The following is a 26,427-nucleotide window of genomic DNA, read 5'->3' on the forward strand; positions in this document are numbered from 1 at the left end:
ACTCTCATGTTCTAAGCTGTAATAGTTTGAAGGAGTACAATTAAAGCAGTGTGAGGGGTAGTTAACATGCCAATGAAAAGTGATCTATGGTCTTACTGTAAGATCAAGGCAACCCCAGCCTTCAAGTCCCTCCCTCTCCTGGTCAAGTCCCAGGCGCTCTTCTTTGCTGCTAGAAGCACTTCTGAACAAGGGTCTAAGGTCATCTCCAGTGTGCTCCACCTTTGGTACTGTAGGCTGTGGGTTGAGATTGATCAGTGTTTCTGTAAGCATCTTTCAACTTTCATTTCTGTGTGGGGTTTGTTCACTTCTATTTGATATTCTCACTGTTTGCCATGTAAGCCATCCTATTTGCCAAGAGTTGCCTGTTAGAATGAGATTATTTGATTCACATTCCTAGAGAATTCCTTAGCTAGTGTTTCTGGCTTAAGTTGGTCCATGTCAACTCTTCTCTCATGTAGGGCAAGGCCTGGGAGATGACCTTCTTTTCTCTCTTTGCTCAAGAATCTCAGTGCTGGAGGTTCTGTGAGCTCTGCCCAGCTGAGAACCCTTTATGCCTTAGGAACCTTCTGTGACATGCTTGGACAGACCTGAGTACCCTTAACCAGCATAACAACTTGTTCTCACAGGACCCTTCTCATCTGTTGCCTACTCTGATGTCTGCATGTTGATTTTTTTTCCTCCTTCCTTTTTCCAATTTTATACTTTAAGACTTCTTAGAATCTTCTTGACTGCTACCAAGAAGACTTGAAAGTTGACTTTTTGACAGTTAAGTAGAGGCAGGAGGAGTTACTGAACATTAATGGACTTACTCCATTGATAATTTGGGTGGTTTCTCTGGCCTTACGTTTAGAAGACTTTTTCATCTTTGTATTTTTCTACCCTGCCATTTTCAATGAATGCTTCTTAAGATAACACGTTCTCCAAGAGCTTAATCTGAACTGGAGGAATTTAAAAAACTGATCCTAAGAAAAGCCAAAGTATTTCAGAGAAAGGAAGAATTTGCAAAGTGAGATCTATAATAATGGCTATCTCAGGGTCTCCTGAATTAAGTATGCACTGTTTAAAAAATAATAATTCTATGTACCTATTCATTTTGGAGCAAAGAAATGCAACACTCATCTTTTCTAGGCTATCGAGTGATGAAATGTACTCTTTCCAAATCAGTAGCAGTTAGCTGTCTAGATGTTTCTTTTATTAAGTAAAAACTGTATTGCTTTTTTAGAGATGATCACAGAAATGAAAAAAACATCACTAGACTAGCTAAATCAAGACAGTGAATGGAGGGAATCATTTAAAAAAACATTCCTTCTAAAGATTTTGACATGGTGAAGGAAGTTATTTATGTATCTCAACTGTTATAAGGGAGAAGGCAATGGCAACCCACTCTGGTACTCTTGACTGGACATTCCCATGGATGGAGGAGCCTGGTAGGCTGCAGTCCATGGAGTTGCTGGGAGTCGGACACGACGGAGCGACTTCACTTTCACTTTTCACTTTCATGCATTGGAGAAGGAAATGGCAACTCACTCCAGTATTCTTGCCTGGAGAATCCCAGGGACAGGGGAGCCTGGTGGGCTGCCATCTATGGGGTCACACAGAGTCGGACACGACTGAAGCGACTTAGCAGCAGCAGCAACTGTTATAAAGTTGTATAATGTGAAAGAAGAAGGCAGAGCTAGAGGAGTACAGAAAAGGGGACTGGGGAAATTTCTTTTTACAGACACAAAGACTTTCTTTTGTTGAAATGGAAAAAAAACAAAACAAAACCAGAAGCTGAACTTGGTGGGCTTGAGGGCTTGCAAATGCAACCAGCTGAAACTTCGTAAACATTTAGCATAAAACTCATTTTTAATCTCATAAACTTAATTTTTCCCCTAGCATATGGGATGCATAAAAAGGAAATAAAACTTTAGTAAATTGAGCCTTACTTGTGCTTTATAAAAAAGAAATTGAATTGCTCTAATGGCAGCTGCAGCTGGCTTTCAGCTCTGAACAACCAGTGTAAATCTAGTTTTTAGTGCTTGATTTAGTAAACACTCAGCTGCGAACAGGCTTCGAAAACAACTCAGAATGCAGGGTTTTCCGTAAAGGCAGTTACGTAACCTCTGTGTATTATGCCTTTAAAATATGTGAAGAACAGCAGAATCCCTGATATCTTATAATTATCCTTTGCTCTATGTTTAAATCTGCATGGACTTTGCTACTCAGTGTACATAGAGCTGGCACAAATGGGTTCTAATAGGCTGTAAATTTAAATGTATGTATAATACTCATTAAAAAATTTTAGGGACTTCCCTGGTGGTTTAGTGGTTAAGACTCCATGTTCCCAATGCGGGGGGCCCGGGTTCAATCCCTGGGCATGGAACTAGATCCTGCATGCCACAACTAAGATCAAATATCCCCACTGCTGCAGCTAAGACCCAGCACAGCTAAGTAAGTAATTATTAAAAAAAATTTTTTTTAAGGTACAGCACTCTGGCTTAAAAGCCAGAGTTGAGCTGAATTTTTATCTCCAAGTGATAATCACAGCTTGTTTTAGGTTCTGCTCTTCTATGAGTCTTGACACACTCCCCATACATTGGGCAATATCCAGCTGCTTCTAAATTGACACACAAATAATGATTCTAATGCCAGTTTATCCTAAATATTTCTCAGTGACCTGAATTGCTTAGGGGATTTTTTGAGTTTTGCTTGTCATTTTTTTCCCCTCAATCACTCTATATAATCACAAAATGAGAGTTGGCCCCTTACGATGTTCCTACTAAAGGAATCTTGTAAAATAATTCTGGCTAGGATGGCCGAGGTTAACCCCAGGAACAACATGGAATTAGGATAAATCCGTGCCTCTTTCTTCCTCACTTAATCATCTTCCAGTATCTCAGGCTTATTTTCAGCTGGCTGTCAACCCATCCTGACTGAGGTAAGGTACTTACTCTCTTTTTCAGGGACATTTCCAATTTTAGAAGAGGAACTTGAATGTGGAAAAGTCCTAACACCCGAAATTCGTGCTGTTTTCAGGACAGGTTCTGGGGTTGATATTAAGAGCAGAGGGCCGTTTGTTCTAAGGTTGAGTCTGGTGGACACAGTGGCTAGACTTTAGAGAAGTAAATTCACACACATTCTTTTTCCCACCATCTGGTCGTTCAGCAGCCAGCAGTCAGAGCTTAGTAAACTTAATGAAATGTGAAAACAATATTGCTGTATAGCATGATAGGTGAAGAGAGTCACAAGTGGATGAATCTACTCATGGCTGTGCTGTGACCAGCTGAGTGACCTTACAGAAGTCACTTAACCTCTCTGAGCTTCTGTCTGACCTTTAAGAGCTGTTGCAGGATCAATTAAAAACATGAGAAAGTACTTTGAAAACTATAAAGTATTATACAGTGCCAAAGGGCTTAGATTATTCAAGGCAGTACAGGTTACATACGCAGTGAAGAGTGTCTTCTTTCCTGGAAGAGGGTAATGGTCTCCTGTACCGTTGAATTTCAGACAAATAATGTGAGCAAATAACAGATCCTATTCTGTCTGTGGATGAAATTCTGGATCCTGGAGAAGACTGGATCACTGACTGTGCAAACAGTGAAAAAAGATGAAAACACCACAGAAATACAAGTGAAAATATTTATTGTGAAAAGTGCTGGTTATTTCAGGTGTAATCTGTACTATACCCTACCCAGTCAGGGGTCAAATAACATCATGTCTCTTTTTAATACTCGATAACTTGAGAGCCTCCTTGTTTATATTGGAAGTTCAACATTTTTCTTTTCTATATTTTCATTTTAAATTTTAAATTAAAGCTTTGTATGTATGTATTGTTTAATAGTTTAAACTCACAACAGTTTAAAATGGCCAACAGTAGCTAAAGATCTATTATAAAATTTAACTGTTTCCTGACTCACCCTATCTCACTTCCCCTGGTAGCAGTCCCCAAAGATAATGACTTTCAATTCATTTAAAGCTCTTCTGGCCTTAACATATCTCCAGAGCTCTAAAAGCTATGCATTACATTTGTTATCTCTTGATTTGTTTATTTTAGACATTATCTATTTGAATTCTTTTGTTTTCTTTCACTTTTTAAGTTTTTTGGCTGCACTGCATGACATGCAGGATCTTATTTCCTCAACCAGAGATGGACCCTGAACGCCCTGCAGTGGAAGCACAGATTCTTAACCACTGGACTGCCAGGGAAGTCCCCTTAAATTCTTATTATGAAAGATATATCTACCTCTTTATTCTGCCATCATTTTATTCCTCCTTTCTTATTTTCCCAATATAGTTCTACTGTAATTTTGGTTAAATTAGTATGATGATTATTCTAATATTCTTTATAATTGAGTGTCTCTGTATATATGGTTATTTTTCTTTCCTTACTCTCTATTTTTGATAAAATTAAGAATGCCTGTTTTTTCATTTGCTAATTTTTCTTTGTATTTATTTTTAGTAATTTCCATTTCTTCTAATAACCTTTTACTAAAATTTTCCACAAAATTTATCACAACAGCTAATCTATCAGTTCTTATATATACATTTTAAGACATTGCCCCCTAGAGATCTTTCTAGGCTGGCTGGACAGTGATCATTTTTGGATAACTTCTGGCCTCATTCCAGGATTCGATGGGCTTTCTGAATTTGTAACTTGCTTTTTGTTTCTCTTAGTGGATAGTATAGCAGAGGGAATCAGGATGGCAGCCATTGCCACACCAATCCCTTGAATCGGATTATTTCATTCATCTGTATACTTGGTGCCCTGTTATCATTAGGACTTTTTCTTCACTATCATCTTGAAAATTCCCCTTTTTCTCACTCTTGTTTTGATTCACCTCTTCCTTGATTCCTATATATTCCTTCTCCTTTTACCCCCTTACATAGTTGAAGGCATCTTTAATAGCTTCCTGAAAAGTATAGAAAAGAAAGTTTTTGAGATTTTACATTTCTAAAAGTGTTTTAATTTTACCCTATCTATAATTTATGGCTGAGTATTGAATTCTAAGTTGGAAGTAATTTTCCTTCAGAATTTTAAAGGCGTTATTTTACTGTCTTCTGGATTCCAGTGTTGGTCTTGGGAAGTACAAAGCCATTCTGAATCCTAACAGTTTGAATGTGACCATTTTTCCCTCTCTCTCTAACTTGCAGGATATTTTCTTGGTCCACAGTACAGGCAGACCTTGTTTTATTGTGCTTCATAGATACATAACGAAGGTTTCTGACAACCTGTGTAGAGCAAGTTTCTTGGCGGCATTTTTCTGAAAGCATTTTGTTTACTTCTTATCTCTGTGTCAAATTTTGGTAATTCTTGTGATATTTCAATTTTTCCATTATCAGCAAGTCTCTGTATATCAGCTGTTGTACTGTACTCCTGTACTTTTCAACGTACTATACTGTTAGATTGAAACTATTATTTTTGTGTTTGTTTTTTATGTATTATTTGTGTGAAGTTTTATAAATCTATTACGGTATAATACTATATAGCTGATGGTGTTAGTTGGGTATCCAGGCTAACTTGTTGGACTTAGGTGCAAACTGGACCTACAAACACACACTCGGACTATGTAACTATAAAATGTGGCTTATTACATAGTGCCTTTTGGTATTATTCTTTCTGAAAAAGAGATTTTTCTATTGCAAATATGACAAGCAGTGTCTTTAAAACAAAAGAAGTATTTCCCAGTCTCCTTTCTTTGAAACACATGATTTTCATCAGCTGCTTTTCTCTTCTTGGCAGCAACCATTTGGAAAATGACAGACTCTACTTACACCATCATCATCCATTCTTCCCACCATCTGTTTTCCCTCCAAGCCAACAGACTATATCTCTTCTTGCAAGGCAAATCCAATCAATGCTTATCCTCCAACTGTCAGACCCTACTAGTGGCACATCCATCAGCAGCACAAGAGTTGCTGATGTTATAGGATGGAACCAAGCTGAGATAGGTGCCTTGTCTCCCTAGCTGTTAAGTAGGAGGGTTTCTGATATTAGATGTTGAGCTGTTCTGCCACCCTGAACTTTCCTTTTCCTCATCTCTAAGTTGGGAATAGTATCGCTAATTTTCACAGTGGTCATGATCATGGATAGCCTGGATAGCATCACTGACTCAATGGACATGAGTCTGAGCAAACTCCAGGAGATAGTGAAGGACAGGGAAGCCTGACATGCTGCAGTCCATGGGGTCGCAAAGAGTTGGACATGACTTAGCGACTTAACACCAACATGAGCATTGAATGAAGTGATTAGGCTAGAGGCTTCTCAGAACTGCTCTAGAGCAATTTTAGCATCTGGGCCTTTTAAAGGAGCTTTGAGGTGGGGGGTGGTGCCTGAAGTGTGCTCACTCTGCCAGAGGATGCAGGTGCTACCCAGTGCCCTAATATGTGGATTCTAGAGCATATATTGTTTCAATAATTACTCATTTCAAGGTATTTCTTTCTGAGGTTATTTTTGTTACTCATGAAAATTTCATTGCAGGAATGAAAGCCAGGTAATGAGAAATAACTGCGTAATTCCTACTGGTGTCATAAGGGACAAATAGGACCAAACTACCATGTTCATTCTCTTCCCTCTTTTCAACCAAGGATTCTGTCCGATGAACCCCAATGACTGGTTTTATAGTAGTTCACAGACTGATATACATTAACTATGTCTATTCAGTGGGAAACTCAGGCCCCACCTGGGTACTGTTGCCATAGCATGAAAAGACCATGAATTCTAGGGCCAATTTGCCCTGGGTTGGATTTCTGTTTCTGTCCCTGCCTTTTTAACTTGTGTGAGGCACTTATCTGGACTACAATTTCCTTGACAGTAAGATAGGGTTGATGACACTTGGCAGTGTTGATGTGAAACTATCGTCATACAGTATCTGGTACATAGTACATAGCAGTGAAAGCGTGGCATCCTAATCTCTGGACTGCCAGGGAATTCCCCACAATTTGAATTTTTAAATAACCCCCCAAATATATTCTTCTTAATGTCTGCTACAGACTTATGCCACACATTTTTTCTTTAATAGCCATAGGATATTTGAGAGAGTACATAGTCCAGCTTTTTTTTTTTTTTTAAAGAAGTTATGGATTCTCAAAGGGTAGAAAGAGGGAGGTCACAAGATATCATACAAAATGCAGTGTGTGTGTTTGTATACTGTGTGTCCAGCACCATATGGGCTGCATTTCCATGCATAGGGTTAGACTCTCCCCAGGCCTTGGTGGGAACAACATCTGCCAGGAGAAAGGGAAGGACAATGCCTGATCTTTAGTCCACTTCTTTCTAGTCTTCATAACCATCCCTGTGTACAGTTCTCAGCAACTCTTTAGTGGTTGGTAACCATGAAGCTTAGAAACACAATAACCACTGATCCATAAAGTACTTACTAAATACATGTAAGAAAATACATGAAGTACAGTAGTAGAACAGCTGGTGATTAGAAGCATGGGCTTCAGAGTTAGAAAGACAGATTTCAGCCCCATCATTTACCAGCTGGAGGGTCTTACATAAATTTTTTATTCTCAATTTCAAGAGTAAAAAAATGGAGATAATAGTAGTTCTTGATTTATAGGATAATGAGATCAAATGAAATAATGAGTATATGTTACATAAATAATCTCAATACATAATACGTTTTTAACAAAAAATTTAATGATTTTTGTCATTTTAATTTACCATGTCAATATTTCATTAAATATCTCTCAAGATACTTCTCTATGTATGTAAATTCACAAGGCTATGGAAACTGTTTTTTTACACAAGTGGGATCAAACTGTATATTCTATTATATTATCTGATTTATTCACTTGAGCATATGTTGAAAGAAATTTTCCAAGTCAAAAAAAAAACTACAACATCTTTTCAAATGGCTGTAGTGAATTTTATTTGATGAACCCATCTTAACTTATATAGCCATCCCCTCACATGTGAACTTTTAATTTGTGTCCATTTTTTTTTAACTAAAAAATTTTGGAATGGATATCTATAGGTACTTTTAGGGGAGAGCACACATGTGCATTTTTATTCTCAAGGTAAATTTTAAGAAGTGGGATCACAGGATCCTTAAACACTCTTATTTTAACTAAATTAGTCCATTTTAATATCTCTACTGGAGACCAATGCAAAGTCTGGTTTGGATATTTTTCTCAAAATATTCCCCACTAATATATCACACATTATAATCTTCATTTATTTTTAACCATACTAGCTACATAATTTTCTGGTTTTTAAAAAGAACTACACATATAGCAAGATATCAACATCAATTTCCTCAAAAACAACCAACCAACCATTGTTATTAATTTCTGTATCAGTAAATATAAACCTATCACATCCTTTGCCTTCCCAGGTGGTGCTAGTGGTAAAGAACCCACCTACCAATGCAGGAGACATAGAGATGTAGATTTGATCCCTGGGTAGGGAAGATCCTCTGGAGGAGGGCATGGCAACTCACTCCAGAATTCTTGCCTGGAGAATCCCATGGACAGAGGAGCCTGGCAGACTGCAATCCATAGGCTTGCAAAGAGTTGGACACGATTGAAGTGACTTAGCACAACATATTCCATCCTTTAAAGCTACTGTATATAGGCATATCTTGATTTAACCACATTAAAAAATATGGGCATTTAAAATGTTTCCAAATTTTTACTTCTACAAGTGATACTCCAAATAAAATCCTTATGCATGCTTGTTACATATATTTAGGAATATATCTCCAGAACAAATAACTAGAGGGGAATTGTTAGACCAAATGGTTGGAACAAATAAAGTTTTAATAAATTACCACACAATTACCCTCCAACAAGATTGACAAATTCTTACTCCTACAACAATTTGTGAAAATACTCTTTTCCCCACAACTGTGCCAATAGGGGTATATCAGCCTAAAATAATTTTTGTCAATTTGATGGATCAAAAAAAATGCTGATTTAAAAAAAAATTATTGGAGTATAGTTGATTTGCAGTGTGGTGTACAGCAAAGTGAATAAGTTATACATATACATATATCTACTCTTTTTTAGATTCTTTTCCCATATAGGCCATTACAGAGTATTGAGTAGAATTCCTTGTACCATACAGTAGGTCCTTGTTATTTATCTGTTTTGTATATAGTAGTGTGTATTTGTCAATCCCATCTCCAAGTTTATCATCCTTTCTTTCCCTCCCTGATAACCATAAGTTTGTTTTTTGTATCTGTAACTCTATTTTCATTTTGTAAATAAGTCCATTTGTATTACTTTTTTTTTTTTTAGGTTCCACATGTAAGTGATATCATATGCTATTTTTCTTCCTCTGTCTGACTTTTCTCAGTATGACAGTTTCTAAGTCCATCCATGTTGCTGCAAATGGAATTATTTCATTCTTTTTTTATGGCCAAGTAATACTTATCAAAAATGACAGAATGATCTCAGTTTGTTTTGAAGGCAAACCATTCATCATCACAGTAATCCAAGTCTATGCCCCAACCACTGATGACAAAAAAGCTGAAACTGGACACCTCTATGAAGATCTATAGCATTTTCTAGAACTAACTCCAAAAAAAAGATGTCCATCTCATCATAGGGGATTGAAAGTTAAGACATACCCAGAATAACAGGCTAGTTTGGCCTTGGAGTACAAAGTGAAGCAGGGCAAAGGCCAACAGAATTTTGTTAGGAGAACCCATTGGTCATAGCAAATACTCTCATTCAACAATGCAAGAGATGACTCTACACCTGGACATCACCAGATTGTCAATACTTAAATCAGATTGATTATATTCCTTGCAGTTGAAGATGGAAAAGCTCTATACAGTCAGCAGAAACAAGTCCTGGAACTTACTGTGGCTCAGATCATGAGCTCCTTATTGTAAAATTCAGGCTTAAATTGAAGAAAGTAGAGAAAACTACTAGGCCATTCAGTTATGACCTAAATCAAATAAATCCCTTATACAATGGAGGTAACAAATAGATTCAAGGCACTAGACTAGTAGACAGAGTGCCTGAAAAACTGTGAATGGAGATTTGTAACGTTGTACAGGAGGCAGTGATCAAAATCTCCCCAAAGAAAGAGAAATGCAAGAAAGCTAAGTGGTTATCTGAGGAGGCTTTACAAATAGCTGAGGAAAGAGAAGCAAAAGGCAAGAGTGAAAGGGAAGGATGTATCTATCTGAATGCAGAGTTCCAGAGAATAGCAAGGAGAGAAAAGAAAGACTTCCTAAGTGAACAATGCAAAGAAATAGAGAAAAACAATAAAATGGGAAAGGCTAGAGAAAATTTGAGATATCAAGGAAACATTTCATACAAGGATGGGTGCAATATAGGACAGAAATGTTAAGGACTTAACAGAAGCAGAAGAGATTAAGAAGAGATGGCAAGCATACACAGAACTATACAATAAAGGTCTTAATGACCTGGATAACCACGATGGTGTGGTAACTCACCTAGAGCTGGACATCCTGCAGTGTGAAGTCAAGCAAAGCTAGTGGAGGTGACAGAATTCCAGCTGAGATATTTCAAATCCTGAAAGATGATGCTGTTAAAGTGCTGTACTCAATATGCCAGCAAATTTGGAAAACTCAGCAGTGGCCATAGGACTGGAAAAGGTCAGTTTTCATTCCAATCCAAAAGAAGGGCAATGCCAAAGAGTGTTCAAACTACTGTACAATTGTGCTCATTTTACATGCTAGCAAGTTAACGCTCAAAATCCTTTAGGCTTTAGCAGTACATGAACCAAGAGCTTCCAGATGTACAAACTGGTTTTCAAAGAAGCAGAGGAACCAGAGAGCAAATTGCCAACATTCAAAGGCTCATGGAGAAAGCAAAGGAGTTCCAGAAAAACATCTGCTTCTGCTTGATTGACTATGCTAAAGTCTTTGACTGTGTGGATCACATCACACTGTGGAAAATTCTTAAAGAGATGGGAGTAACAGACCTCACCTTACCTGTCTCCTGAGAAATCTGTATGCAGGTCAAGAAGCAACATTCAAAACCTGACATGGAAAACAAACTGTTCAAAATTGGGGAAGGAGTATGACAGGGCTGTATATTGTCACCCTGCTTATTTAACTTATACGCAGGGTCCATCATGTGAAATGCCAGGCTGGATGAATCACAAGCTGGAATCAAGATTGCTGAGAGAAATATCAACAACCTCAGATATGCAGATGATACCCTAATAGCATAAAGTGAAGAGAAACTAAAGAGCCTCTTGATGAGAGTGAAAGAGGAAAGTAAAAAAGCTGGCTTAAAAATTCAGCATTCAAAAAACGAAGATTGTGGCATCTGGTCCCATCACTTCATGGCAAATAGAAGAGGAAAAAGAAGCAGTGACAGATTTTATTTTCTTGGCTCCAAAATCGCTGCAAATGGTGACTGTAGCCATGAAATTAAAAGGCTGAAGCTTTTAATTCTGAAGGTCCTTGGAAGAAAAGCTATGGCAAGCCTAGACAGTGTATTAAAAAGCAGAGACGTCACTTTGCCGACTAAGATCTGTATAGTCAAAGCTGTGGTTTTTCCAGTAGTCACATATGAATACGAGAGTTGGACCATAAAGAAGACTGAGCACCAAAGAATTGATACTCTCAAATTGTAGAGAAGATGCTTGGAGCCCCTTGGACAGCAAGGAGATCAAACCAGTCAATTCTAAAGGAAATCAACACTGAATATTTATTGCAAGGACTAATGCTGAAGCTGAAGCTCCAGTACTTTGGCCACCTGGTGGGAGGAGTCTACTTGTTGGAAAAGGCCCTGCTGCTTGGAAAGTTGAAGGCAAAATGAGAAAAAGGCTGCAGAGGATAAGATGGTTAGATAGCATCATTGACTCAATGGTCATAAGTCTGAGCAAACTCTGAGAGATAGTGGAGAATAGAGGAGCTTGTCGTGCTGCAGTCCATGAGGTCACAAAGAGTTGGACCAGATTTAACGACCGAGCAACACAATATTCCATTGTATGTATGTACCACATCTTCTTTATCCATTCTTCTGTCAGTAGACATTTAGGTTGCTTCCATGTTGTGGTTATTCTAAATAATACTGCAATGAACATTGGGGTGCGTGTATCTTTTCAAATTATGGTTTTCTCAGGATATATGCCCAGGAGTGGGATTGCTGGATCATATGATAGCTCTATTTTTAGTTTTTTAAGGTACCTCCTTACAGCATCTCTGTAGTGGTTGTACCAATTTACATTCCCACCAAGAATGTAGGAGGGTTTCCTTTTCTCCAAACCCTCTCCAGGATTTATTGTTTGTAGTTTTTGATGATGGCCATACTGACCAGTGTGCAGTGATACCTCATTGAGGTTTTGGTTTGCATTTCTCTAATAATTAGTGATGTTGAGCATCTTTTAATACTCTTTGGTCATCTGTATGTCTTCTTTGGAGAAATGTTTATTTAGATCTTCCGCTGATTTTTTGATTGGGTTGTTTACTTTTTTATATGTTGAGCTGCACGAGCTGTTTGTATATTTTGGAGATTAAGCCCTTTAACTGGTTGCTTTGTTTGCAAATATTTTCTCCCATTCTGAGAGTTGTCTTTTTGTTTGGTTTATGATTTCCTTTGTTGTGCAAAAATTTCCTGATTTAAATAGTATTTTACATTAATAATGAGATTGAATGATTTTCAAACTTTAATGTCCATTTATAGCTATTATTAATTTTCTATTTGATTGTCTTTTCTTTCTAGGTATGAATGTATGTGTGTGGAGGTGTGTGTTCATATATCAATTATTTTTCTTTTATATATGTTGCAGATTTTTTTTCTGGTTATTGCTAGATTTTTAACTTTGTTAATAAGGTCTTTTCTTGTATGATCTCCAAATTTTTATGTCATATAATTTATTTAAAATTTTGTGGGTTTGTTCATGTGTGTGTGTGTGAATTAATTTTCTGTAACAAGGTAATAAAGACATTCTCCTATATTTTTCTTAAATGTTTTAGCTTTACATATTTTAATAACTTTATTGAGATATATATCACAAATCATACCATTCTCCTATTTTAAGTAGTTCTTAGTTCTCTTATTCAATAGTTCTTAGTATATTTATAAAATTGTGCAACCTTCACCACAGTTCATTTTGGAACATATTCATCAGTGCCCCAAAAAACCCCTATACTCATTTGTAGTCACTTTCCATTTCCCCTCAAGATGCTCCTACTCCCCCCATCCTAGGCAACCAGTTTTTGTTTCTATAGTTTTTGCTTATTCTAGACATGTGTAAGTGAGGTTATGTAATATGTGATGTTTTGTGACTGCCTTCTTTCACTTACTACTGTAACATTTTCAAGTTTCATCCATGTTATAACTTTATGTTTTAAAATCATCTGGAATTGACTTGTGTAAATTGTGTAAATAATTATATATAAATTATTGATCTTTTTAAAAAGCTTAGTCGTATCAGTACTATTTCCTTGAGATTCAGCCCATCCTTTTCCCACTTATCTGTCTCCTTCATCTGTGTGAATGGACCTGTTTCTGAGCATGATTTGTTTATTCTTGTGCTGCCATCACACAACTGTGAGGACTGCAGCCTGATAGTATAGTTTTGGTATATAGTAGGGCAAGTCTTCCTTTATTTTTCTTTTCCTAAAATTTTCTTGGTGATTCTTCAGCATTTTCCCTTCTCTTTGAATTTTAGAATTGAGTTCTCAAGTTTCATCAAAATAGTGTTTAAATTTTGATTAGAACTTTGTTGAAATTGTAGATTAATTTTTGAAGAAATTTTTTCTTTACTGGGTTTTCCAATATTTTAATTGAATTTATGGCTGTAATTTTAATTCGTTAGAGGGAGGCTAGATATTCCATCTGGAATTAGCTTTTTAATTGGTTATTGATGTATAAGAAGGTCACTTACTGAGATTGAAACTGCAGAGGGAGGAATAGAGTTTGATAAAAAGATAATGAGATCTGCTTATATGCATTGTACCTGAGATGCTTATGAAAATTGAAGACAGAGATGTATATATCAAGTATTACACCACTAATTTTGGTGATTTTTTTAAATAGCCATGGGAAGAAGAAATGGTCCAGAAGATCTTTTGAATGAGAATATGATATTTAAACCATAAATGAAATTATTGGACTTGAAAGCAAATCCAATAGCTTCTCACATGTAGTTGCAAATTTATTTTTTAATAAAGAGGAAACAAAGCACCACTAATTGTTTTATTTGACTTACCTCATGTTGAAAAACTACTGGAATAAATAATTTTTGAACTCATAGCTGGTCATGTTCCCTACAGCCTTTCCCTTTCTCTAAGGTCCTGGTTGCATTATATTTTTCTATTATCCCAGGTTTCAGCATAGCAGGTTGTAATCTGGGTTTCCTAGGCAACCTAAGTGGTTATGATGAAGGTGATGATAATGGTAACCAGTGATAGTCTTCCTCCCTGTACATGGCTACTCTTGTAAGATCCCTAATTTCTCAGTCTGAAGTCCTCAAATATCTCAAGAAACCTTCCAGGGCCTTCTGGTGAGTTTCTAAGCATGGTTGCCTTAGATTCTTCTCAGACCCTGACTTCTCCCCCTCTGCTGCTGCGTCTCCTCCACAGTGACTTCATGCCTGCTCTCTGATGTCCACCACAATGCTAAGGGGTTGACTCATAGCCACATCCAGCACAGGGTCATGCTGCCTTTCAGCTGGGCCACAACTGACATTCTAACACATGCTGTATCAAAGATGGGTAGCAGATGCACAAAAGCCTTGCTGTATTCTCTTATTAGTGGGGAGACTCTGGTCTCTGAACCTCATGTAACATTCTTCCCTGGCCAGAGGAGAGCCAGTGTGGGCTCTCAGCAAACATCTGTCTACATGGGGTGGGTTTGCTGGATGTGCTGTGTAATTCCACTGAGTTCAACATCTCATTCTTCTCCAGTTGTCCACCTGGGTGTGGGGCCCTAACCAAACTTGTGTGCCTGATTACCAGTCTCTTCAGTCACGGTCTCATAGATATTTGGTGTCCCATCACTGGGCACGTCTAGAAATAACAAGAAAGTCTGAAGCCTAGGATGACAACAGTGTAGATTCAAGCTGAAACCCCTTCTGCTCATCAAAGGAAATGAATCAGAATCATGTATTAAGTTTGAGTCATCCTAATAGGCTTGTAGCCATCTGCTCATACTTGTAAGAAAAGAGACAAATTGTGGTTTCAGGCATATGGCTTTTGCTATTAAACCTTATTGTATTCTTTTATTGGTGAAAGCAATACATTATTTAAAACTAAGAAAATGTTATGAAAGCGTTAGTAGCTCAGTTGTGTCTGACTCTTTGTGACCCCATGAACTGTAGCCCACCAAGCTCCTCTGTCCAAGGATTCCTAAGGAAGTGTTATAGCATGTGGCTAAACCTATAATGAAATATTATGTATTATATTTATGATTTGATACTCAAACTAAAGGAATGCATAGGAAGGCAGAAATGGATGGAACATGGGGAAAATTGTGGCCATGGACAAAAACACCAGCTTCTATCTTACTCATCATTTTTTTTTTTTGATTGGGAGTGGCTTGAACTTGAGAGAGAGACCGCCTAGATGGCCATTCTTTGACCTAGTGGTGAGTTAGGAACTACCTCCTTTGTATTTGTCCTTCTCTTCACTTTAAAGGGATGAAGAGGTTTGGTGACCTCAACTTGACCTAGTCTTTAAGACCTGCTGTGGACACTCATTATGACTTCTCTGCTTTGATTGATTTGAGCTTGGAAACACACAGAATTTAATATTAGAGAGTTCCACCTTGACGATGTTAACGTCTTCCAAAGTCAGTAAAGATAGAAGGGTAGGTGGATCTGAGATGTGAACTTTAGAAGCTTGCTGTTCTAACTCAACCTCTGCTTTTAGACAGGACTTCCATTCCATCGTTCAGTCTATTCTAATAATATCTCAAAGACAGCCTGTGGTTACATAGTGCCATGGCTCACAAGCATTATTATTTAGGAAAACTTTTGCAACTTTTGAAACATAAGGCATGTATTCCCATTCTATCTTCAGTGAAAGTGACAAATAATTATTTAGTCCTTCTGCCTCCAAACTGCATGTGGAATGGGATGCGAAGGAAAAATTCTATAAACAGCAAAAATTTATTCTTTCACAATTCTGAAGCACAGAAGTGAAAAATCAAGATGGTGACATGGTTGATACCTTCTGGAAGTGCTGAGACAGCATCCATGCCATGTTTCTCTCCTAGTTTGTAGTGGTGGTTGGCAATTCTTGGTGTTCCTTGGCTTGTAGTTGCATAACTTCAAGTTATGTCTTCATCTTTACCTGGACACTATGTCTCCCATGTCTTCTCCTCTTCTCCTTTCTTGTCTCTTATATGGAAACTTGTAACTGTATTTAGGGCCCAGTCTAAGTTCAGGATGATCTCATCTTGAGATCCTTAATGGAATTATATCTGCAAAGACTATTTCCAAATAAGATTGCGTTCACAAGTACTGGGGGTTAGTACCTGCCATGAGAAATATATAAGCTTTAATGTGAGATAGACCTGAATTTAAATCCTGGCTTCACCACTTCCTGTCTGTGTGACCTTGGAAAAGTCATTCAACCTCTTGGAATTTCTCTTTCTGCAACTTTAAAGTGGAGCTCCAGTTCCATCTCAGCAAGTAGTTAATATGAATTAGATAAAATGATAGATGTGAACAGGGCTGGTATACATTATGTATTCAAGAAATTCACGTAACCTATGTGTTATTTTCAGATGTGCATTTTCAGATGTGCCCAACATCTAAGTCACTATTTTGTATTGATCTTGCTGCTTATGTAGCAAGTGACGTCAGTAAGGAAAGAGTTCATCACAATCAAGGAAGTCTTTAGAAATCTAGTTACAGCCTGATGATTGGACTGATACCCAGGAGATGGAATTATTTTGCAACCTAAGATTAGTTCAGTGAAAAAGATTAATGAGTCACATTATACAATCGGCTCAAGCTAATGACAAATGAATATGTTCTGGTTTTTAGCTAGAGTTGATTTAATAATATTTGTGCAACAACAACATTAAATTCAAAAGCTATTTTAGTGAGTTGACCCTCACCCAGAACTTTCCTCTCAGAGATGAGATCATTTGGGATCAGCCCCTTGTATTCTGGAGGTTCTAGGGTTGTCAAGAATGCCTCCAGTCCTCAAAGACCTTGTTCTTTCTCCTTTTTTCCTGTGAAGTGTGAACTAACTAAAGCTTTTATCTACCTATCCCCACAAATTACATTATCTGGAAGAATTATAGGCTAAGCCAGAATTAGGCATTGATACCTTCATTGACATTAATTTATCTGGTTAACCATAGCAAGTAGTAGAGTCCTGAGGTCATTTGTGTTGGAGAAAAGTAAGTCAGGATAAGATATTCAGACTCTTGGGCAGACATGGGTCATCTACAGGGGCTGAGCAACAACTGGTGGGGTGTATTTATTGCCCTGACCTATTGGAACTCTGCTTATATTTCAATTCGTATTTGGGTCAATTATGCCTTGTTTAGCATTCCTGTCCTTCCCACTAGGTTATATTTTCAAGGGAAGAGAGCTTCCCTTTCATATTTGTGACTTTTCCTCAGAGAGCCTTCCTCGTGTGTAGTAGGTATTCAGTAAATGCCTGCTGAATGAATAAGTCAGTCAGTGGAAGTAAAGGGGATATGCAAAGTGGAATGAAAAAGCATTGAAGGAAATTTGTTTTTTTTCTTTTTTTACTAAGATTGAACTTCATGATTCTATTTCCATTTGATGCTTCATGTAAACTACCCTTCTTGAGAAGGCTTCTTAATTTTCTGCCCAGTTTTGGGTCTGTCTACCCTTTCTGTGATCTTTATAGCCATTACCTCCAGTACATCTGGGCAGGCTTACCTCCTGTGTGAGACTTGTGATTGTCTCTGCTCTTTCCATCTCACTGAACACGTGGCGTCCCTCTGATGATGCTTTAAGTGGCCAGGAAGATATCCTCCACTTCACTGTAATGTGTAAGAATTCTGCCTTAGATCCCAAAGAATTTCTCCTATTTTTTCTAAAAGTTTTATAACTTGACATTTAAGTTTGTGATACATTTTGAGTTAATTTTTATGTAAATTATAAGACAGATTGAAGTTTATCTTTTATTTATTTTTTTGCCTGTGGATATTCAGTTGCTCCAGTACCATTTGTTGAAAACCTCTTTTTCCATTGAATTATTTTTGTACCTTTGTCAAAGATCAGCTGAGTGTTATTTGTGAGAGTCTATTTCTGGGTTCTCTATTCTGTTCTGTTGATCTATGTGTTGATTCCTTCACCAATATCATGGTTTTGATTACTGTACCTGTATAGTACATCCTGAAGTCAGGTAGGCTGAACACATAGATACCTAAATGGAAAAGACAATACTATTCACAATCACTCGAAAAAAACCCCAAAACTTAGATGTGTAAAGCTAACAAAACATGTATGGGACTATATGAAAAAGACTACATAACACTGATGAAAGAAATCAAAGATGTAAATAAGGAGAGAGAGATACTGTGTTCATGGATTAGAAGACTCAACAAAGTAAAGATGTCAGTTCTTCCCCAATTGATATCAGATTTAATATATATCCTATCAAAATTCCAGTGAGTTTTTGCAAACATACCTAAGACTATGCCAAAATTTATACGAAAAGGCAAAGGAGTTCACAGTGAGGCTGGAGGCTGTAAATTCCTCAACTGGAGCCCACCTATTTCTTATCTCAAGAAGTACAAGTAGAAGGGTGACTGATTATAAATTTCCAACCTGGAGTCCACCTATCTCCTACCTCAGGATTTGATGACATAAATATTAAAATATTTTCTTAGAGTTCTACAGGTCCCTGAGTCTCTCTTCCTTTTCTCTGTTGTTCAGATTGAATAATTTCTACTGTTCTATCTTCCAATTCACTAATTCTTTCCTCTCTCCTCTCCGTTCTAATATTGAATCCATCCACTGGGTTTTTAATTTCAGTTACTGTGTTTTTCAGTTCTAAAATTTCCATTTGGCTTTTCCTTATTATCTTCTAATTCTTCTCTGAGACAATTTTTCTCACTGAACAATTTTTCTGTTTTTCATTTGTTTCAAGTGTGTTAATAATTGGTCTTGGAAGCATTTTCATCATGGCTGCTTTGAAATATTTGTTAGATAGTCCTGAAATCTCTTGTCACTTGAGATTAGCATCCATTGATTTTTTTAACGAAAATTTGGACATTTTCATATTATGTTAGGATAATCTAGGTCTTATGTAAATCTTCTGTTTTTGCTGACAGTTTCTGACAGTGCTCTGTCAGGGAAAAGAGATCCTATTACTGCCACGGGAATCTGGGTGGTCCAGGGGAGTCTGGGGTGTCCATATTGCCCACTTGGTCTCTGTTGACACCAGAGCAGGGACCATCCCTTAGTCTTACCTGGGCAAGGACGGGAGTTCCAGCTCTCTAGAGATACTGCGGTGCAGCTGGACCCCTTCCCACTGGACCATAGTGAATTTTTTGACTGTTCACTAAGCCTCCTCTGAGATTACCTCAATGGGGTTTTCACATGTTTAAAAAAATATCTTATATTTGCATTTTTTAAAAATCTTCCTTATATCTAGGAAATGAATGTGACTAAATTTCTTTAATGAACTATTTAGTCTTCCATTTCTATAATTCTCTGTGGATTAATTCTTTTATTTTCAGTAAGTATCTTCTCCTTGTCTGAGCCTGGCAACTGCAAAGATGATTTTTCCTCATCCATGATATATTTTCTTATGTGTAGCTACTATTTTCTCCCATCTTTATTTCTGCTTCTCATACTGTTTATCGCAAGTCACCTTATTCCTTTTGAAGGTGTGTTTGCATTGTGTGTGCTCTTTTTGAGCATTTCACTTTTGAAATAAAGGAGTGAAATTAAAGTGCTGAGAACGCCAGTTCGTGCATGCTGAGCTGAGATTTCTCCTGGTGAGTGAGGGGGGTGCATCTCAAGTTGACTGAGGAAGGGTCAATAGGAGAGATGAGACAGGGATCTGATTTTGAAGACTAAAACCCATTTCCTCTGAGGAAAGGAAAGAGTGCTAAACTATTTGGGATCCTATTTCCTTGTCTCAAGCCACTTGGGTGGTATAATGACAATCAGAAACTATAAATAGATAAGCTTTGCTAGAAGCATCTTAAAGCACCATCAGGAAATGACTGGCCTTAGTCATGATATTTTAAAAAGTAGCATGTTCCCAATTGATACCTTTATCTCCAATTTCACTTCTGCAAATATTATTCATGGATATTGTCACTGCTTTGTCAATCTCTGGGATTCTCAGAGGTGTCCTTTTAATTAATGCCCCATCTTCCCTGCTGTATACACTTCTAGGCTTCTGGATGGCCAAATGGGATTTGAGTGATTGATTAGCAAGTTCTGCTAATGATTTTGATTAGCTTTATTTGTTTTGCTTGTAATTATCTTTTCTTGGTAATTAGAGTTTAGTCACACTATTTATACTTGATGTAATTTTGGATAAAAAATATCCTAGCTAAACCCAGACATATTTATAATTTCCAAACAATTATAGAACAACCCATCCAAATTTACAATAGTTGTATCTTCTGAGGGAAATAGTGTTCCATTGTGTCTTAAAATGTAAAATAGTTTTTGTTTATGAAAAATGACTGGTAACATGAATTGGTTGTGTTTTTAAAAATGATGTTTCCTGGAACCTCCCTGGCAGAACAGTGGTTAAGATTCTGTACTTCTAATGCAAGGAATGTGGGTTCAACCCCTGGTGGGGGAACTAAGATTCCACTTGCTGCATAGTAGGGCCAAAAAAAAAAAAAAAAAGCTTCCTTACAAACTATTTGCTAGATGAAATTGATATTAATCTAGGACATAGTAACCTTTTCTTCAGAGAGGCATTTGAGTGAGTTTGCCTTTTGGATCCATTTGTTAGATTAATTTTTTTTTCAGATCCCAATTATGCCATATCTGGTATCTGGAAAAGAAACAGCAATGTCCTGTCCACTTGTTTTCACAGACCCCAAGAAAGCATTCTATCTGTGGACTTCGCATTCAGCTAGTGTCTGAGCAGGTCTCCCTTTATCCCCTTAGGGAAAATGAAGTGGTTATCTGGATTTATCCAGGTCAATGGCAGAATGGTTCTGAGCAGGGCTTTAGCTGATCCTTCTCTTAGTCTGCAGGCAGCTGTGTGGCTCCCTGAGCCCTTGCTGAAAAAAGCAGAAGTACCAGGGCACCCCGATGGGGTGCAGTAGCCCTGATTCTTTCCTGGACTATCAGTAAGGCCAATGGGAAGGGAACATTCCTACACTTCTGACAGTGTACATTCCTTCAGCCACGTTCTTCTGTAAGTTTTCTTTTGGAGGCACTAATGATGAGTATGAACCTCTTCCCATGGCTACTTTAAGGTCATCTTAATTGGCTACTTTTGATTATAAAGCTTTTCGAAGAGACTATATATACTTTGGCACAGATGCATATTAATGATATTTCTTTTGGAATTTGATGAAAGCAGCTTCAACTCCAATTTTTGTATGATTTGATAGTGGTTACAGAGTAATCTAAAGTAAAGCTCCCAGCATGTCACAATTCCTGCAGCGATCCAAGGGAATATTGGCATAGAATAACTCCCATGCCTATGCTTTGCCGGCCACCTGGCTGTTGTGAATGGCAGCTCACAAAGCCATGTCAGGGGACTCATGAACATTGTTGGCAATGACACTGCCATCTAAACAATTCAACTCCCTTCAGCTTGGTTACCCCACAGACACTGCTGACTGTGACTGCTGATAAGCCAAATAAGGCTGGAGGTCAACAATTCCCAGACTGCTCTCAATGATTAAAAGATCAACACGTCTTAATGCTCAAGTCCTCTGAACCCAGGGCCAATCAACCGGGTTTCAAAGAGAGTTTTCCCTTCTCTCTTTTTGTTTTTTTTAAGATTTTTTTATGTGGACCATTTTTTAAAGTCTTTATTGAATTTGTCACAATATCATTTCTGTTTTATGTTTTGATTTTTTGGTACAAGGCCTGTAGGATCTCAGCTCCCCAACCAGGGATCAAACCTGTACCCCCTGCATTAGAAGCCAGAAGTCCTAACCACTGATGGTCAAGGAATTCCCTCTTTCTCTTTAAATTAGCAAAAACAGACAAAGCAATTGTTAAGGGGAGCTAAAGGATTTTCCCTGGTATTCTGATTGTAAATTTGGCACTTAGAACATTGAACAGGGAGCATCTATTAATTACTCTCCAAACTGAAGCTGCTGTCTCTTTGCCACCTTGATCTACACACTTGGTTAATGGAACCCTGACTTGGTCCCACACTATGGAGCAATGGGACTGAACAGCACACTGGAGCCTTGTGTGACTGCTGTGAATTAGTGGCTTCTCTTATCCTAAATTAAGCTCCTCGACATGTAATTATCCATCCTACACATTGAACCTATCTCCAAGGTAAATGTTTCTGCAAGGCTAATGGCTGATTATAGCACAAAACAAGTGCAAAAAACAAGTCCTACTCTCTCCACCAGCTCCCTGTCACCACTGCCAGGTAAATTGTGCATCCTCCTTCTGTTCTTCAGGCTGGGTTGCTGTAACATTTTTTAAAAATTGAAATATAGTTGATTTACAATATTATGTTAGTTTCAGATGTGCTGTAACATTTTGGTGATTACACAAAGAAGAAGTTAGCCTAAGGAAGTGTTGTTGGTTCTTCCCCCAACCCCTGCTTTTTCCTTTCTTTTCAGAATTTGAGCAAAAGGTGTCAAATTTGTTAGAAACAATAAAGCTGGATTTCATTAAAAACTTAGGAAACCACTCAAATCAAAACAGTTTACAGTGCTGCCAAAGGAGTTAACTGGGTGTGTCATTTCTAAATGCATATTACTTACAAGATGAGGAGAACTATCCTAAATTTGGCTGCAGTGACTGATCCAAAGTGTCTGTTCCAATTCTTAATGAGATGAGGTTTCAGAGAGTCTGCCTGAGTATTCTGAGTATATAGCAGCTTCAATATTTAGTGTCCTAGAGTTTACACACCGATAGCAGAAAAGACAACAAAGATAGGCAGTTCGCTCTGAATAAAAGGAATACAGCAAAATGGTCAAAACATAGAAAAGGGGAAGTTCAAAGTAATTAATGGGCTTCCATGGTGGCTCAGACGGTAAAGAATCTGTCTGTAATGCAGGAAACCCAGGTTTGATCCCCGAGTCCAGAAGATCCTTTGGAGAAGGGTATGGCAGCCCACTCCAGTATTCTTGCCTGGAGAATCCCATGGACAGAGGAACTGGTGGGCTACAGTCTATGGGGTCACAAAGAGTTGGACATGACTGAGTAACTAAGCACACACAAACTAATTAATAAACCTACAAATGCAAGTTAAAAATCTATTTTTTTTTTTTTTGCCTATCAAATTTTCAAAGATATAAGAAATCATAATACTCAGGATTGGTGAAGGATACAGGAATTTTCTCCAGTCAGATAGACTGGGTTTGCTTCCTAGCTCTTCCTCTTACTAATGAAGGGAACTTGGCCTATTTTTGTCATTTATAAAATGTAGATAATATTAGTAACCACCTCACAGAGTTTTTGAGAGAATTAGTGAAATAAAGTGTTTAATATATTGTTTGGCACATGGTAAATGCCCAATTAACATTAGAATAATAATAATTATTATTGGAAGCTAAATTCCTGATACACTAAAAGGGAAGTATAAACTGGTAAAACCTTTAAGAATGAACATTTGACATATATGTTAAAACTTTAATGATATGTATACTTTTGACTTAACTGTTCCACTTCCATAAATTTGTTCTTGGGAAACAAAGCACAATGATATATTTATGAGGATATCTTTCATGGTATTTTTATAATGATAAAGATGGAAACAATGAAAATAACTAAAAGCAAAGGAATAGTTAAAAATTATGGTTTGTCCAAAAACACTAAATTGAAAAGATACATGCACCCGAATATTCATAGCAGCATTATTTTTATTTTCAGTCTTTAAACTTTTTAGTTTGTATTGGGGTATAGCTGATAACCATGTTGTGATAGTTTCAGGTGAACAGGGAAGGGACTCAGCCATACATATATGTGCATCCATTCCCACCGAAACACCCTTTCTATCCAGACTGGCACATAACATTGAGTAGAGTTCCATGTACTATACAGTAGACCCTTGTTGGTTATCCATTTTGAATATAGTAGTGTGTACATGACCTTTCCAAACTCTCTAACTATCCATTTCCCCTGGCAACCATAAGTTCGTTTTCTGAGTCTCTTTCTGTTTTGTAACTAAGTTCATTTGTACCATTTCTTTTTGGATTCCACATGTAAGGAATGTCGTATGATATTTCTCCTTTTCTGTCTGGCTTACTTCACTCAGTATGACCCTCTTTAGGTCCATCCATGTTGCTACAAGTAGTTTATTTCATTCTTTTTAATGGCTGAGTAATATTCCATTGTATATAGGTACCACATCATCTTTATCCATTCCTCTGTCGATGGACATTTAGGTTGCTTCCATGTCTTGGCTACTGTAAGTAGTGCCTAGCAGCATTATTTATAATTCCCAAGGTATGGAAGCAACCTAAGTGTCCATCAATACATGAATGGGTACTTGGCATAACCAAGTACCATCAATTGAGTGGATTAAACAACGGAAATTTATTTTCTCTCTGTCCTGGAGGCTAGATGGCCAAGATCAAGGTTTCATTCAGGGCTGGTTTCCCTCTGAAGTCTCTCTCTTTGGTGTGCAGGTGACTTCTTCTCTTATGTCTTCACATGGTCTTCCCTTTGTAATTGTGCCCAAACTTCCTCTTCTTATAAGGACACCAAGTTGTACTAGATTAGAGCCCTCTCTAGTGAACTCATTTAACTTAATTATATTTTAAGTATCCTGTCTCCAAACACAGCGACATTCTGAGGTACTAGAGCCTTAGGGCTTCAACTTATGAATGGGGGGGGCATAATTCAGCCCAATAATAGAAATTATTTGACAGTATTTCTCATCTGAGATTGCTCTTCTGAGCCACATGAAAAAGAAACTAGGTGTCCCTTCCTTTTCCCTTCAATGGAATATTTTCAGCCCCTTTAAAGAGCCCCTTGAGGAAGACTAAAAGTGTGTATCTCTCTTTGAAAGTCTGCTTATTGGCCCCAGTGTAGACAGTGGTGGAGATTTCATTTTGGGTAAAGAGGACCTTAGATTGGTAGTCCAAACTCACCTATGGAAAGCAGTGACGTTCAAGGGTTTTCCTGGCACTTTGAGTCTGCTCCAGTGTTTAGTCCCCAGTCCCTATCTCAGCCCAGAATGAAGCATTACAGATAGACCTCCCAGGGAGGAATTCTGAGGGAGAAGGTGGTGTCCCAGCATCTCATCAGTTTCAGATGCACAGTCTAAAGATGAAATCTTTCTCTAGGTGTGTCGGGGCCACCCAAGGAGAGTGAGTCACTGGTGAAGAGCAGTAGTAAAAATGGTTCTATAATTCTATCAACCAGAAGCTCCCTTCATTATATAAATCCAACTTACTTTCATTAGAACTGATTTTAAAGAAGAAAGGATATAGATGGTTTTTCTCAACTGGAGAATTACTACAGTTTAAGGTTAAGCTAGATACATCAAGTTCAACCCTATGTTTGAAAGGTTGGGAAAGTGGTCCTCCAAGACTCTCAGGATTTGCCTCCAATCACACATCTGATGAGGCTTCCCTAATGGCTCAGATGGTTAAGAATCTGCCTGCAATGCAGGAGACCTGGGTTTGATTCCTGGATTGGGAAGATCCCTTGGAGAGGGAAGTGGCAACTCACTCCAGTATTCTTGCCTGGAGAATCCCATGGACAGAGGAGCCTGTCAGGCTACAGGACATGGGGTCACAAAGAGTCAGACACAACTGAGCGACTGAAACATACACATCTGATGAGCAGCTGGGGCTGATCTAAATCCAGCGATCGCTGGTCAGTGTCATTTCCCTGATACTCTGTGAGGGTTGGAAGAGCATGTGTGCTGGAGGAAGCTTGAGATGTAGAACTTAGGACCTGTGAGTTTCTACCCCAGCTCAGACACTAAGCAGCTGCATATCAGGTACCCTGAATCCTCTCTCTAGTCTCCTGCTTTTTTACCTTCAGAATGAAAGTTGGATAATACACTTCTTTCCATCACAAACAGCCATCCTGTAAGTCTTTCATGGGTGCCACTCATTCTGTGTTCAGACAACATGAGTTGGCAAGTGGGTGCAGGTGTGTCTGACAGAGAATGGTTATGTAATGGTGCCTCACATACTAAAGGAAAGAGCAGGAAGTAACTCCACATTTCATCAAAAGAGTTAATGAAGATTAAGAATTAGGAGGTAAAAAAATTACAAAAGATGAAAAATGAATAATAAAAGTTTCAATCTATGTTCACCTCCCTGAAAAATTGAAAAGCAAGCTTCTATCCCACTATTTATGTACTGATTGAATGCTGATACATTTTGCTTGCTTTCTCAGATTTCCTGTAACTATAATTTTTACCTCTGTTTTTATTAACAAGTAAA

General features: G+C 37.8%; 1 protein-coding gene across 8 annotated transcripts in view; it reads left to right on the forward strand.

The window, feature by feature from the left end:
- Positions 1-26,427, forward strand: part of OTUD1 (OTU deubiquitinase 1) — a 132,509-nt gene that overhangs the window by 75,346 nt on the left and 30,736 nt on the right. Inside the window, exon 7 of one of the 8 annotated variants that reach the window (XM_081556790.1) lies at positions 24,027-24,066. The exons of the other annotated variants lie outside the window; for them this stretch is intronic. The gene's annotated coding sequence lies outside the window, so the exon portion shown is untranslated. The remainder of the gene's footprint in view (positions 1-24,026; positions 24,067-26,427) is intronic. 8 annotated transcript variants of the gene reach the window in all.

Source organism: Giraffa tippelskirchi, chromosome 13 (genome assembly GCF_054371585.1).
Source record: "Giraffa tippelskirchi isolate mGirTip1 chromosome 13, T2T-mGirTip1v1.2.pri, whole genome shotgun sequence".
Lineage (NCBI taxonomy): Eukaryota > Metazoa > Chordata > Mammalia > Artiodactyla > Giraffidae > Giraffa > Giraffa tippelskirchi.